The sequence below is a fragment of the Rhinatrema bivittatum genome, chromosome 1 (genome assembly GCF_901001135.1).
Source record: "Rhinatrema bivittatum chromosome 1, aRhiBiv1.1, whole genome shotgun sequence".
Lineage (NCBI taxonomy): Eukaryota > Metazoa > Chordata > Amphibia > Gymnophiona > Rhinatrematidae > Rhinatrema > Rhinatrema bivittatum.
Window position 1 is genome coordinate 707,221,890 of NC_042615.1, and position 16,972 is coordinate 707,238,861.

A 16,972-nucleotide genomic window follows, 5' to 3' on the forward strand; every position below is an offset into this window, starting at 1 on the left:
TACCTAAGTGCTAGGAGCTGTCAGAGCTATCGGCACTTGTGAATTAAGCCCGTTAGAGGAGGTTAAGAGGATGTACTCGTTCTGTTCTGCATTGAAGAGCCTTTTGGAAGTGTGTGTGTGTGTGTGGGGGGGGGGGATGACTGCTAATTTAAAAAAAAATTGGGGGGGGGGTGTGGAATTGGCCGCTGTTCGACTGCACCTTTCCTTACCTGCCTTACTTGATGCCTGCAGTTTTTACAACCAGAGATAGCCTGATAACTTTACCTGGCTAACGCTGAACATCAGCACTAGCTGGGTAAATTTAAGCCATGCCCCCAGAATGCCCCTGTGACTGTGGGCTTTGCACCTTCACTAAATTTTCCCTGGTGGCATCTTTTTGAGATCCTCCCTGATGGTTAGCCCTTTCTTTTTTTTAAGGATGGCTCTTGCCCTTTTATATCCTGGGGTTGGGCATGCTCAACTCAGTTCTGTTAAGGCTTGGTGTGGGTCGAGTTGGAGTTGATGTTGGTGCTGAAGAGTGTTACTAGCCCTTTTTGGAGTTTTGGAGGCTTGGAGATTTTTGGGAGTTGAAGATCCCCAGAGGGCCCCAGCCCATTATTTATTTATTTCGCCATTTTATATACCGTCGTTCCAAATGAAGATCATAATGGTTTATAGCAGGAACAAATCCCTATTTTGTGATCTCCTGGTCACAAAGGGGTTTTCTTGTGAGCAGGGGAGAAGAGTGAAGAGATTTGGGGATTTTCAGAGGGGGCCTGTTTTGAGAGTTTATCAAGCCTTGAAGGGAAGCCCCCTTCTGGGTAGGAGTGATTTTGGGACTGCTTGCCTACCTATCAAGTGGGCTTGCAAGGGCTCAGAGAGTTTGGGCTGAAGAGAATTTTGGGGCCAAGAGAAGCTGTTTCGAAGAGCTCTGTCTTTCAGAAGCAGTTTTTTCCCTTTTTCAATATTGGGAGAAGGACACTGGTTCAGGTTCAGAATGGACAAGGAGCCAGTGATTTTGGGAGGGATTATTTTGCTTTTGTTGATGATTTTTGCAAGCCTAGCATGGATACTTTTCTTTAAGATTCAATAAATCCTTTTTTATTTTGAATACCACTCCTTTGTCTCTGGCCTGATTTTTGTTCCACCTGCATTGGAGAATCTGCTTGGAGAGAGAGAGAGAGTTCTACTGGATGTGAGCACAGTGGGAACATTAAGAGAAAAGAGGGGAAGAAACTGTGCTAGATTGGTACCACCAGCACCAAGGGCCCCGGAGGCTTGTCCTCCTTCCCACCGGACTGGACTCCAGCTTCCCAGTGGCCTGTCACTGTAGCAAAGCCGAGAGAAGTGAAAGTGAGAGAAATAAGGTCGGGGACAGTGAGTAAGGCCTGGGGAATTGCTTTGACCTTTCAGTTAGGCGTACTGAAACCAAGAGGGGGGTGTTAGTCAAGTAACATAGTATCATAGTAAATGACAGCAGATAAAAATCAAAAGACCCATCTTTTATGCAATTTTATGCACATTTACCCAAAACAGATCAAATTTCCTCATGGAAACCAACCAATGTTCCTTCTAATTTTTTAAAGGCTACATGTGCAAAAAATTTCTTTTGTGCAACTTTTTATAAGCTGTTGAAATGTGTGCATTATGAACCAGTATAATGCAAATAATATCGGGATTTCTTGTGCGTGCTATGTTTTGCTGAATGCACCATTCACGACCTGTCTGCGTATGCACATGCGCACAGCTTAGAGGGAACAGTGAACCCAAACCCCAATCCCATTTAGGGTTGAGGCTGCCTCTCCATGCAGGTTTTCCAGTGCCTTCCAGGAAGCACAGTGCAGCCATATCACTGCTGCCTTGGGCAGCAACTGTCACTTAGTGCCTTCATTACAATCTCTTGCCACTAGGAATCCTCTGTTTTTATCCCATATTTTTTTTAAGTCTGTCTGTCACTGTCTTTTTCATCAGCATCTCCTCCAGGAAGGCATTCTAGGCATCTACCATCCTGTCCATGAACAAATACCTCCTGACATTGTTCCTGAATCTATCCCCTTGGAGCTTCATATTATGACCCTAAGGTCTACAGCTTCCTTTCCATTGAAAAAGCTTAGCTTCCTGTGCTTTAATACCTTTCTGTAACATATCTCCCCTGCTCAACTCTCTTCAAGGGTATTCATATTAAGTTACTTCAGTCTCATTTCACAGGGTTTCCGGTACAAACCCTGCACCATTTTGGTTGCCCTTATATGGACTGTCTCCCAGACAAACTCTTTTGAATATTGACCCTCATATGTTTATCTTGGAAATAGTACTGCAAGTAGACCTGTCAAACTTTAGTCCCAGTTGAATGGAGAATGTTTATATCAATTTGTTTGTATTTATTTAATAGCATTTATAAATTGCTTTCCAGATTAAAAATCACCCAAATCGTTGTACAAAAAATAACATTTCATTAAAACTCAATACAAACTAAACATAACATAGACAATTCTACTGATCACTGTACATATCCGTCCATTTCAAAGTCTACTACCCTGGGAACATCATCCATGTTTTAAACCTTTCCAAAATTTCAAAAGATCCCTCTTTCTTTCTCAATATAAGGGTAATTCATTCCAGAATCTAGGAATTGCTATGGAAAATGCCCAGTTTTGCAAACGTACATGCTTAAATGCTTTCGCTTCTGAAAGCTATAGCTGAAATTGATCTTAGATTATGAGGAATAGCCTAGTGGTTACAGCAGTGGGCTATGAACCACAAAACCAGGGTTCAAGTCCTGCTGTTGCTCCTTGTGACCTTGGGCAAGTCACTTTACCCTCCATTGCCTCAAGTACAAACTTAGGCCTGGATTTATCAAAATACAGTAAGTACTGCATGTGATTACAAAAGGGGTGTGGTTTATGTAAAAATTCAGTTTATTGCAATTTGTGCTAATTACCTATGCAAAGAGCTAAGGTAGTGCATATTGTGATAACATTATCAGAATTTGCAATAGGTATCAGACCTGTTGTATTTCCTGCATATGACCACTGGGTGGATGAGAGAGACTGGCCATAATGTCATCCCCATAGGTAGGTATTTGTATCCCTATGGTAGGCCCACCTAGTAACTCGAGGTGGGGTTTAGGTATGAGTGTAGGGGGTTAGGGGCCACTTTGACATTCTACGTGACACGTACAAACAGAACAGTGGTCTCTTGTGAAGATTTGATGGCCTTCGGAGTGAGTTTCCTCACTCCGAAGGCCATCAAATCTTCACAAGAGACCACTGTTCTGTTCGTACGTGTCACGTAGAATGTCAAAGTGGCCCCTAACCCCCTACTCTCATACCTAAACCCCACCTTGAGTTACTAGGTGGGTCTACCATAGGGATACAAATACCTACCTATGGGGATGACATTATGGCCAGTCTCTCTCTCTCTCTTTCTTTCTCTCTCTCTCTCTTCAATTCACATCACAGCCTAACACAACCCAAAGAGGTGTTGTTAAAATCAGCATTATGGCTGTGCAATAGCTAACCCAGCCCACACTCCTCCTATCTTCTAAATTTACATCAGGCTTATAGCATGTGAAAACAGCTTATCGCATTTTGATAAATGACCCCCAAAGATTGTAAACCCTCTGGGGATAGGGAAATACCTATGTAAACCCATGTGATATCTCAGATCAAATGTCAGTATATAATAAATAAATAAAATACTAACTGACCACCTCAATTAGTCTTTCAAATGCTGGGTACACAAACCCCTTTAACACCAAATACTTAAATTTACAATATTGCACAATAGGCAACCAATGCAGTTGCCTAAGTAATGGGTCTGGCAGCATATGCTGCTAACTGCCTGCAATACTTTTCTTTTTATTTATTTAGGTGCTTTATATACCATTGTTCCAAGATAAGATCATAATGGTTTATAAAGTCATTGTTCAGTTTCAGGTTCAATATTCCCATCTAGGTTATCATTTGTATTCTGGATAAACACAAACAGCTAATGCGTCATCTAGGTTATGTTCATGCATAAACTAGTTTTATGCATTATTTAGTTTCTTACAATTATAAATACCTATTCTAGGTCAACACAACAACATCATGTATGAGTTAATTAAGGTGCTATTTCATTCCATTATCTTACATGTCATACTCAGAATGTCGTCTTTTTACTTTACATCATTCAAATCCTTTTGCTCATTTTAATACAATTGTCTAAAGATCTGATAGTGATGTTATCAGTTTATTGGCTATTACATTAGATTGTAAGCTTTTCTAAAGAGGCATGTTTTCAGTTCCCATTTGAAACTCTTTCTTTCTGTTATCAGATGTAGTGACTCTGGGAGAGAGTTCATTAACTTGGGGCTCGCTATGGAAAACATGAGATCTCTTATTTGTGTCAAGTGTGTGCTCCATGTTGTAGGTACTTTTAGAAGTCCTTTATCGTGCGATCTTAGGGCTCTCTGAGGAGTGTATGGTTGAAGAGTTACTCCTAATAGGCATGGGCTGATGTTATTGATGATATTAAAAATTAGAGTCAATACTTTATAATGAATTCTGGATTGTACAGGAAGCCAGTGCAGTGGTTATCAGTTGGGGTGATGTGGTCAAATTTCCTTGTCCCTGAGGCATTTTATAGTAGTTGTAGTGGTTTTATGACTCCAGAGGGTGGGCCTAGTAGTAGAGAGTTGCAGTAATCTATGTTGGAGAATATTAGTGTTTGTAGAATGGTGCAGAAGTCCTGTATCGTTAGTAAATGTTTCAGTCCATGTAATATTCTAAGCTTAGAATATCCTGTTTTAATTAGTTTGCTTATATGCTTTTTCATTGACAAATTTTCATCAATCTGTATTCCTAGGTCTTGTACCTGATCTGAAGGAGTAATGTTAAAGTTTCCTATGTCTATAATTGGCGGTTTGATTATTTCTCCTTAACTATACAATTTGTTTTATGTGTGTTTAGTGTTAATTTCAACTGAGTTAGTCTTTGTTGTATTGCCTTCATGTAAGTTGACAGTCGAGGTAGTTTTTTCAAATAATAATTAGGCGCACTGCAGAATTTTGTAATATTTGCAGTTTTCAATCATTGTACCTGGCAGCTCAAATACAAGGCATTACAATAATCAATTTTTTGACAAAGTTCCAAAAAAGGTTTTAGTTGTTTAATCACACAGACATTTCTTGCCACTTACAAAATCTGTTTTTCCAAAGACAGAAAGTCATCAAATTTTACTTCCAATGATTTTACTTCATCCCTTGGAATCAACTTTTGACCACAAAATGATGGAAAAATCTGACTGCTATTTAAACTTATTTGCAACAACTCTGTTTTACTAAAATTCAAAACCAACCCGTTCTTTAACCATTTACTCACTGTTCATAAATACTCATTAGTTTGCTGTACAGCATGTATAACATCTCTACCCAAATTATTTATGTCATTTGCATAAATAATTGAAGTAAAACCAAATGACCAAATAATATCACCTAGAAGATGAAATTAAAAAGAAGATTATCGGGGGGGTGGAGTCAAGATGGCGTCTCGACCGGCAGCATAGTGAGACTGCCCCGGCGTTTCTTTCTATCTGAAAAGTTTTTCCTGAAGATTAATGCCTCCTAAACGAAAAGGGAAGCAGAGGACTTACCCCTCTATGTCTTCACTACCCCCTGGGCAGAAGACCATCCCACAATGTGCCGCCAAACCAACAGAGTAGGGCTTGAGTGGTCCGGCTGTCGGGCTGTTGGAAGGAGACCTCGACCTGACCTCGGAGGTGTTTTCCCTCAGCCCCTTGGATCAGAGGCTACCTCCGTCTGAATGGGGAACTTCGATGCTGCGCCTGACAGGAAGCCCCGATGTGGACTCTCAATCGGGCAGAGGGGGCTGAGCCGGAGAGCAATACTGCTCAGATGCCCAGAGAGAATAGCGCCAGAGGCCTTGTGCTGGAAATCGTAGGGGGTCAAGCTAGTGGATGTGGTGAGAACCTAGATTCCATTACTCCTATTAAACCTGGCAAAGTTATAAGTTTGATAAAACCAGAGGTAGGGACTTTAGAATCCCTGTGGTTTTTAACATCTGCCCTTGCAAAGTCAGTATCGGATTGTTCTGTAAATATAAGTGTATTATCCTCTCAGATGTGCCTGTTGAATGAGAATTTTGAAAAATCTAAACAGGAAACAGTGGGAAAATTTCAACAAATGGAAGAAGAAATAAAACAAGTTAAGATGGTTCAGTCAATTATGGTACAGAACTATGGAGCTATAAATAGAAAAATAGAATATCTGGAGAATGCGATGAGACATCTAAATCTGAGGATTTTAAATTTTCCCAGAGTAGTAGGAGAATTACCTCGTTTAACTACAAAAAGATTCTTTACTGAAGTTCTTGAAATTGCTTCTGAAAAAACACCGCCTCTGGATAAAGTATACTTTCTCCCGATACAAAAAGCTCAGAAAAAGCAGATAACTCCTATTGTTCTTGAGAATTTGACCGAATTTTTGGAATCGTCAGCATATGAAGTTGTGGAGAGAACAACGCTCCTAATATCTTTCTTTTATGAAAAAGACTTAGGAGATATTATGCAGGCCTATTTTAAAAGATCCAATTCTAATTTCATGGGAGCAACTATATGGTTTGCGAGACCTTTATTTCTATATGATTTTTTGGTGTTTCCTTGTAATCTCCTTAAATGTGCACATAATCACCCCCCTCCATGCATAGGGGTCTAACGGGTATTACGTAATGGGAAAGGGAAAGTGTGTGTGTGTGTGTGTGTGTGTGTGTGGGGGGGGGGTCTGTAGCCCACTAGGACCTGCTTCTGGTTCACTTGATCTCAACCTTTTTGCAACTAAAAACTGGTCTAAGGATGTCTGTTTCTGTCTTTTCTTCAACACTGTTCTGTAGTATGACATGACATTGCCATTAAGCAAGGGAATGCAATGATTGGCTTTTTCTCTGTCTGGGTGGGTATTCTCTACAAATGTTTGTAGCTCTGTCCATTTTTTCAGGAATTCCTTAATTCCAGAAAAGGAAATTTGCTGCACTGATTTTTGCTTCTCCTCCTCCTCTTCAGAAAGCTCCTCAGCTGCCATTCTCTGTTGCTCAACCAGAAGAAGTTCCTCTGTAGACAATTCCTCTGAGTGTTCCTCCATCAGTTCCTCAACATCAGCACTGTCTACCTGCAAGCCTATGGACTCTGCTATAGTGACAATGTCATTGACCACAAGGTCAGTTGCAGGCTCAGGCTCCTCTCCTTTGAAGTCTCGCTCTTCTATAATTTTAGGCCACACTTTCTTCCAGGCAGATCTGAATGTCCTTTGAGAGACATTGGCCCAGGATTTCTCTATTAACCCCACACATGAAAGAATGCTGTAATGTTCCTTCCAGAATTCTTTAAGGGTTAAATCCATATCTGAAACCTTCTGGAAGCACTTCTGGAACAGTTCCTTGGTGTATAGCTTCTTAAAGTTAGCTATGACCTGCTGGTCCATAGGCTGCAGTAGAGGAGTTGTATTGGGTGGGAGGAACTCTACTGTGAGCCATGGGAATTATTCAGCCAGCTCGTCTTCCAAGTCTCGTGGGTGAGCAGGAGCATTGTCTATGATGAGGAGAGCCTTGAGTGGTAAGCCTTTGTCCTCCAGATATTTCTGTACAGTAGGACAGAAAACCTCCCTTATCCACTCAAGAAAAAGGACTCTTGTCACCCAAGCTTTTCTGTTAGATCTCCACATGACCCCTAACCCATTCTTCATGAAATTCTGTTTTCTGAACACTTTAGAGGTCTCAGAATGATAAACCAAGAGAAGCTTTATCTTGAGGTCACCACTCACATTGGCACATAGCAATAAGGTTAGCCTATCCTTCATTGGCTTGTGGCCTGACATTTTCTTTTCTTCCTGGGTAATGTATTTTCTCTTGGGCATTTTCTTCCAGAATAGTCCAGTTTTATCACAGTTGAAAACTTGCTGACAGGAAAAGCCATTTCTCTGTGTCATTGCTTTTGAAGTGGGATATGTAGTTTTCAGCAGCCTTTTTATCTGAACTGGCAGCTTCACCATGCCTAGCTACGCTATGAACCCCAGTTCTTGCTTTAAAATTGACCTCTTTCTGGCATGAAATATTTCACCATGTTCACTTGGCAATGGATTATTCTTTACGATATCTGCATTTATAGCCCTAGCTTTTTCACAGATTAGACACTCAGATAGGCAATCACCTGCCATCTGCCTTTCATTTATCCACACTAGCAATAGGCTTTCTACCTCATCTAACACTGTTGATCGTGACTTACTAATTTGAGTGACACCTCTAGCCACACTAACTTCCTTGTACAAATATTTTCTTTGTAAGATTTTCGAAATGGTGGATTTTGACATGCTGTATATGAGAGTGAGATCAGTCACTCGAACGCTACTCTCAAATTTCTGCACAATTTCCTTCTTCTTTTCGATAGTGATTGCTTTCTTTATCTTTGGAGCTATTTTTAACACTTCTTTGGTGTTCTGCAGGGAGAAGAAATAATAAAAAAAAAAAGAAATCTAAAAAGATGTACAACCAAAAACAACACCAACCCCAGACTCTGTTTTCCCCCTCCCCACAACTTATGGCCCTCCAGAAACCCTTCTGTACCTTGCCAGCTGAGTGCTGTCTCCCGATTCTGTTCCCCAATGCTCTCCCTGATGCTGTTCCCTGATGCAGACCCTGATGCTGTTGTTTGCATTTCCATGCCTAGTCTGCCCACGTGCAACACTAGCCAGCCAATCTCTATTGAAGTCCCGCCCTCAAAGACCAAAAAAATGTGATAGGCAGTAACAATGGGCCAATTACAACCAATCCGCGAAAAAAACCCAAAACTGCACACACATGGCATGGGTCGTAACTTGAAATTTGGTCATAACTCAAAACCGAAAATTTTGGTCATAACTCAAAATTTGATCGTAACTTGAAACGTGAAATGTTGGTCGTAACTCGAGCCATTCGTAACCCAAAGGCCCACTGTAATTGCTACAAATTATTGGATCCAATTTACAGTTCTTGGAGAGACAACTGCTTTATTTAAAGTGACAGAAACATTCTCCACTAGAGAAAAATTTACTACATTTATTAGATGAAGCAACACGTTATCTGGAAGACCAGAAAAGATGGACAAAGATTCAGTAAACAATTGAAAACTTTCACCTGTCCCAAATGAAGCTTACAATTCCAATAAAGATAGCTGATCAAATTATTTCATACTAATTTTATCTGCCCCCATTCTAGGGGCCATCTGATATTCCTCATCTCCAAATACTACTATTTTCACATCTCCATCTAGAGAATCCTTTAGCTTCCTAACCTCCTGAAAGAAAGTAGCTAACCTCTCACAATATGGTAAATTATCATACTTCAATGAATCATTCACTCCTTGCCCTAACAGTGAATTTACAACCTTAAACAGTACTCTAGGGTTATTATGCACCTTCTCAATAATACCTGAATAATATTTCTTCTTAACTTCCACAATTAACTTTAAATAAACCATAGCCACCCTCTCCCATTCACCTATAATCATTATTACCATTTTTCTCCAGCGATGCTCCAAGTGGTGTAAGCCCCTCTTATGCTCAGCTAATTCAAGGGAGTAATAGGGGGAAATGAATTTTTTATCCTTCCTAACTATTGACCCTTTATAACTCACTCTAACCCTTGGCCCATCAGTATATACTACCTCTCAATTAGATTCTCTGTAGTACCATCCATATCCTCATTTATTTTATTTATGTATTTATCTGTATACCATCACTGTGTTCAATCATGGCGGTTCACAACAAAATTTAATAAGTCTAACAAAAAATAGATATGCTAATTAATGACATATCATATAAAACAAATCATGTTATTTTATATTATCTTAGATCCATCTGTTCCTCATCCAATCAATACAGAAAGAAAAAAATGACTATATCTCAAATATCAATCGCTGGACCTACCCGCTGGAATACCCTACCCACAAACCTTTGCCTCGAACCATGCCCCTTTAAATGCTAAAGACCTGGCTCTTCCACCAGGCATTCTGAGACTAGTTCTAGAAACCCCTTACCCACCATGCCCCCCTCTCAACTGCTTTAACACTACCACTCACAAAGTCGTATGTTAATATGTTTACATGCTAATATGTTAATACATTAATATGTTAATACATTAATATCTTAATATGTTTCCTCTCTTGTTTTATCCTTCAGGCTCACCATTAGAGCCTCTTCCTGCTGCAGCACCGTTGTTACAACATGTTATCCCTCTCCCCCTCCCCGTTCTTTGTATTTTCCACCTTTTTGTTTTTTGATGTAAACTGATATGATGTTCATTCGAATATCGGTATAGAAAAGCTGTCAAATAAATATTACTGCAATCATATTATCCCCTAGGGTCTTAACGCCCATGATAATGGCATAATACATGTGATAAATACCACATCGTGAAATGCATATGCAAATTCAAAATTAGTAGTCAAGTGGGTTGAATGGGTTGAATCCATTACTACCTGTAATAAATTACTAAACAATAAGACATCAAGAAACTATTTCCCTTAAGACAAGAATCCAGATCTATCTGCAAATTAAAATTACCCATAGCTAAAAGATAAGGATACCTCATAGCCTGTGCTAAAATTACTTCTATAACCTGATCAAAAAACTCTACAGGACTTCCTGGAGGACTGTATCACATAGAAATAAGTTTCATTAAAATACATTCACAGCCTAGAATAGAATCTATAAAAAGCCATTTAAAAAGTAAAACGTCTCTAAAATTGTAGCCACTCTACCCCCATATTTACCTACCCTGTTATCCAAACAATTTTATAACCCTTAGGGCAAATTTGAGAAATTGCAGGTGTCTGAGAATGTGAGAATGTTTATCTAAGTTTCTGTAATAAATACTATATCAACATCATTAAACAACACTAAATCATGTATATATAGCTAATGCTTTTTAATTGAATGAGCATTAATTAAAATACTAGGGATGTGCATTTGTTGTGAACGAATGCGCAATCCGCAATGTATAGGTCCCTATTCGTTGCATTCGAGGGTTCGTGAAATGTATGGCGAACCCCCACAAATGCAACGAATCCTGAATGAATAAACTCCCCACCCTCCTGACCTCCCCAAGACTTCCCTAAAGTCCCTTGGTGGTCCAGCGGGGGTCCTGGATCAATCTCCTGTACTCGAGCCGTCAGCTGCCGGTATTCAAAATGGCGCCAATAGCCTTTGACCTTACCATGTCACAGTGGCTGCCGATGCCATTGGTCGGCCCCTGTCACATGGTAGGAGCAATGGACAGCCGGCACCATCTTGTGCTCCTACCATGTGACAGAGGCTGACCAATGACACCGGTAGCCCCTGTGACATAGTAAGGGCAAAGGCTATTAGCGCCATTTTGAATACCGGCAGCCGACGGCGCGAGTGCAGGAGATCGATCCAGGGCCCCCTCTGGACCACCAGGGACTTTAGGCAAGTCTTGGGGGGTCAGGAGGGTGGGGGATTGTAGTTAATTAAATTTAAAGGGAACGAATGCCGAATTCAACGTATTAACGGATCGGGCTTTCACCCCCTTGACCGAATGCAACGTATCTGGGCCCCGACGAATACGTATCCCGAATCCAATGAATACTTTCCAGCTGCACATCCCTATAAAATACATTTTAGCTCCCCAGCTCCTTTATTGCCTACATCCCTCCATACCAATCCTCCATTTCTCTGTGTTGTAACCAACACACTACTCTCCCTCCCCTCAAAGCCTCCCAGTTTTTCCTTGTAATTGTTAGGATTCATGAGTTAGTGGGCCCTTGGCCCGAGGTGAGAGATGGTACCACCCACGGGGAGGAGCCCCACTGGGTGACACAGGCCAGGAAGTATGAAGAGAGCAGAGACTGGGGTGAGGATACAATAGCCAGGATAAGTCCCCCTAGTGGTGAAGTGCAGAGCAGGCCACGAGGAGTGGGGAATGCAAGGCAGGGTATGGAGGAGAGCTGAGAGAGGAACCCCAGGGGGCGGAGCCACAGAGTGAGTCAGCACGGAGGAATGACGTGGACTTACCCAAGGAGCGGGGAAGCCCAGGGATCACTGGCTATGATGTGAGCACTACCCTGAGGAGCAGGGAAGTGCGGCACAGTCACAGAGGTACACAGCGTGCTGCCCGAGGAGCATGGAGCATGGCACAGTCACAGACATAAGGCAATGGCCCACGGAGCAGGGTACACCAACTCTGAGTCTTCTACAAAGCAGAGTAGTAAGGCAATGGCCCGCAGGGCCGAGTAACCTATATTGAATCTACACGATGCAGAGTAGTAAGGCAATGGTCCGCAGAGCGGGATACACCAATGGAGAGTCTCCACGAGTAGAGTAGTTCCGGAAGCAACCCCAAGGAGCAGGGGAGCTGGCAAGTAGCATCCGAGCCACAGGGCCCTCTGAGGAGTGGATAGCCAGAGACAGGAACAAGGCCCCCGATGAGCGGGTACCGGAGAGTGTCTCACACCAAAGGAGCAGGATCCAGGAACCAAGGACTGAGGAGAGATCAGCAGGATAGAGCAAGGAAGGAACTCATTGCCAGGTCAATTAGAGCCAGGCCCTGATGGTGCTTAAGAGTCCAGGGCTAGAGATGTCATCAGGAGGAGACGCCCTTGAGGTTCCCGCCCTGGCGTCCTTAAAGGAAAGCCATGTGGCGCGTGCACGTGCTTAGGAAGGCCCAGGGGAGACATGGCGGTCGGTGGCGTCCTCGCTGCCCTGGGGAGTCCTGGAGTGGGGCCATGTGCGTCAGAAGCGGCTAGCCACAATTGCGAGTTCCCCCAAGGGAGAGAGGGCGGCAGCACACAAAGTGAGTAATAGCGGTCACAACCGTCTGCAACTGACAGTCATAACAGTAATTCCTAGAATATTTCCCCTTTCCCATACAAGGAAAAATTAGAGACCCCTAAAGAGACCTTATTAACCGACACTGCTTGGATAACATGCTTAACAAGCGGGATATTAAAAATAATGGGTCAGATTTAAATAGCCCTGTGCGAGTAAATCCAGGTGTAACTTTCTTAACAAAGGTAGGGGGGATTTAGTTAGGGCTGGGGGTGGGTTAGGTAGGGGAAGGGAAGGGAAGGGAAGGTGGAGGGGGCCGGAAAAAAAGTTCCCTCTGAGGCCGCTCCGATTTCAGAGCGGCCTCAGAGGGAACTGCACGTACCGACCCTGGATTTTATAACATGCGTATGACAGCGTGCGCATGTTATAAAATTGGGCATAGATTTGTTCACGCCGGGTTGCGCAAACAAATCTATGCCCGCATATAACTTTAAAAATCTACCACAATATGTGAAATAAAATGAAATACCATCTTTCAAGTCTCTTTGAGATCTCCCTAAGATCTCACAAAGAGGCTCACCACAGTGGTTCATTCAGATGATTATCAAGCCCCAGGAGCTGAAGTTAATAGGTAGCCAGGGTCAACTTCACCTAGTTCCGGCAGGGTGTGTGTGTGTGTGTGTGTGTGACTAGCAACTGGTCCAAGGCTCTTCTTTCAGCACTAGTAACTGCGTTCAACTGTTAATTTTATAGATAAAAAGCAAATAGTTTGATCAGTCCCTATCAGTCTGTTCCTTGGGTTATAGCTGTTGTTTATGTGCTGTATTCATGTATTAAAATATGATTTCACTACTATATGAAATACATAACCAGGAGACCAGTTCTTTCAGATAAAAGTGTGACAGTTCTTATACTAAACATTACAGATAAATTACATGACTCAATTTGGAATATTTCATAGATGTGTTCATAGTGGCTTATTGAGATCAATTTTCAAAAGCCATTTATCTATGTAAATGGCTTTTTATCTGAGCAAAAGGACTTTTTGAAAATTGCCCACATAATATGCGGGTGGTATGTGCACATTGTACTACTACACCTCTAATTATATCTCCATTGAGTTGCAGCATTCCAGGGGTGGAGTTATGGTGGGGAATGCAACAATGCACCTAGTTTTTTATTTTTGTGCATTGTTTTTCAGGAGAAAGTATTTGCAGATAAAGTAGGTGCAAATCTTTGAGTACTTTTTTCCTAGGCCAGAGATAGACAACTCTGGTCCTGGAGTGCCACAGACAGGTTATCCACAACAAATATGCCTCCATTGTATACAAATATAGCTTATGAATATTCACTGTAGATGTCCTGAATACCAGGCCTGTTTTTGATACTCCAGGACCAGAGTTGCCTACCCCTGCCCTAGGTAACTTTCAAAGGGAAAGTACATGCATACCTTCCCTTAGAGATCTGGTACAAGGTTCATGGGTAAAGGTTTCCAAGGAATTTGCATTAAAATGCAGTTTTGAAAATTGACCCATTATATCTTAAATATATTGTATTTGGTTTGCTCTTAATGTTCACCAGGAGAGCAGACATTGCTAAAATTCCTCATGGTAAATTGATGATGTTGAAAACTCACACAAGGCGAGGTATTTCCATAAGATAACTAAAATGTTTTTGCTCCTCTGAAAACCAAGAGAAGGTATGTCAGAGTGTAAGAACTATATAGTATGCAAACTATTTGTAGGTTACTTTACATCCCTATAACTTAGCATGAACTCTAACTGCAGTTAACCTTAGGGATCACCTGTCATTAAGAGCCAAGTTAAGATATGTTGAGATAAATGTACTGATAGCATAGCATTCATTCTGATATGTAAAGGAGGGATACCACAGCTCTTGGAGCCATGACTCAGACATGTCTGGGAATCCAGAGTTTAGGTGCCATCTTTCTACAGGACAGCATGATGGATAGTAAAGGTCAGATCAGACATTGTGGTTTGTAGATAAGATGCTGTGTGTTATGTCTTTGATGGCATGTGTTCTATATAGAAAACATCTTTTAAAAAATATACAGACAAAAATTCAGAACAGGTAAAGGGATTTGACCGAACTGGAAGTAAAACCACTTGTCCATTGAGACTGGCAAATGATGGTACCACAGTGGTTGCAAATGGTTATATTCACTGTTAGATATTTTTAAAAAATATAATCATTTGCTATGGTGAGCTCATGTCAGAATGTAGTTGCATATGTCTCTTAGGAAACAGCACTGAATTCATTTTTCATTGCACGTGGTGAGTCTGCAAATCAGTCAGAGTATTGAAGAAGAATTATTTTTAAGTCTTATTTGTTCAGCTTTAAACTAGGTCAAGATGGTATTTTTCAGATATGTTGCTCTTCCATGACTCTTTTTGTGGAAGAAAATATTTGAGATTCATAAGACTAAATTAAAAGAAATTGCCTCAATGTGCTTCTTGCTAGATTTCCAGTGGAAAGGAGCTTAGCATATTAATACATGTGAGTGTAATTTTGCAACAGCCTGCATACATTTTAAATTAAATATGTCCATAAGTTATACCAAATTTCATATCAATACATATGGGTATAATTTTGAAACAGCCTCCATACATTTTATATCAAAAACATCCATAAGTTATATCAAGTTTTAGTGTGAAAATTGGCATGTACTTTCAATTTGAATATTAGCCCACCAAAACTTCCTATACACATTTTCACCTGCTAATTTGGTTGCAGATTTCTTTCAGGTAAATTTACGCACATATAGGCTAATTTTAAAATGAATGTCATTGCGGCCATAGTCATTCGTATCGGCGTGTGAGCAAAGATATCCTGGAATTTTGCATCGTGCAGCACATGTGCATATGTTTTAAAATACAACAACTGAGCATAAGCATGCTCCTAATTTTAAGAGGTTACTTGAGCCCAGCTAGTGCGTGTGTTTTCCATAGGACTTTGTCAGCTTTTACATGCATATATAAGCAGATTTTAAAACATGCTCGTGCGAGGGACAATCCAATTTTTCCAATTATTGCACCAGTTTGCTCAGTTAATATCAAGGTCTTCAACTTCAGCCCAGAGATAAGGTATGGTTAAGTACCCGTTTCATTCATCTTAAATTGCCTTCAGTTCGATTTGCACCTCGGTATATAGGACCATTTCCTATACTAAGCCGACTGGATCCAGTCACATACAGCTTGCAGTTTCCATCATCAGTAAAGATCCACAATGCCTTCCGCATCTCCCTGCTGAAACCACTCATCTTGTCCAAGTTTTCTAAGAAGACACCTGAGCCGCAGCCCCTCTCTGTGGAGGAAGACATAACCTACCAGGTAGATGACATCTTAGATGTGCGGAGACATGGGAAACGATGGGAATATCTAATTTCCTGGGAAGGTTTCGGACCAGAGGAAAACAGCTGGGAACCCGCAAGCAATATTTTGGACAAAGAACTAATCACGCAATTCCATCAGCTCTTTCCAGGAAGCCGAAACCCCGGGGAGGGGCCATAAGAAGGGGGGTACTGTTGCGCCCGTCGGTCGCAGATGGCTGTGACCTCTCATGTTCACCTCTTTTTTCCTTGCACCATCAATCATTGGGAGAATGGCAGCCTCCGCCAACCAACGCCGACTTCCCCAGTGTTCCCAGGACAGCGTGGGTGCTGCCAACTGCCATCCTACTTCCGATATCACTTAGGCACGCACGCGCAGGGCCTCCTTATGAATACATCATGGCAGGAATCTTGGAGGCATCCCCTCCCGATGACGTCAACACCGCTAGTTTACTTATATGACTGGCCCATTGCTAAGACGAGTAAGCAAGGAGTTCTCTCACTTGTTAAATCTGCTCTAACTTGGATCTTCTGTTCCAAACTCGCCTCCTGGCATTCGGATGCTCTGCATACCTGCTCCTTGGGGGCTCTTCTGCATCTTGGCTATCTGCTTCTCGGAGAGCCCTCCTGACTGGGACATCCTGACCCGCATCTCGGGTATTTCTGCTGGGACTTCCTTGTGTGAGTACATTCTCCAACTTCTATCAACTTTACTGAAGATTCCACGGCATACCCCATTCCTTGGGCCACTACTGTTCTTCAGCCTGTCTACACTACTCTATCTGTGCCTCAAAATTACACCATCTATACAAGGTCTACTGCCTGGTTCC

At 41.6% G+C, this 16,972-nt stretch overlaps 1 protein-coding gene across 1 annotated transcript in view; it reads left to right on the forward strand.

Annotated features, from left to right (window-relative positions):
- Positions 1–16,972, forward strand: part of ADAMTS6 (ADAM metallopeptidase with thrombospondin type 1 motif 6) — an 894,781-nt gene that overhangs the window by 568,167 nt on the left and 309,642 nt on the right. The window lies entirely within an intron of this gene.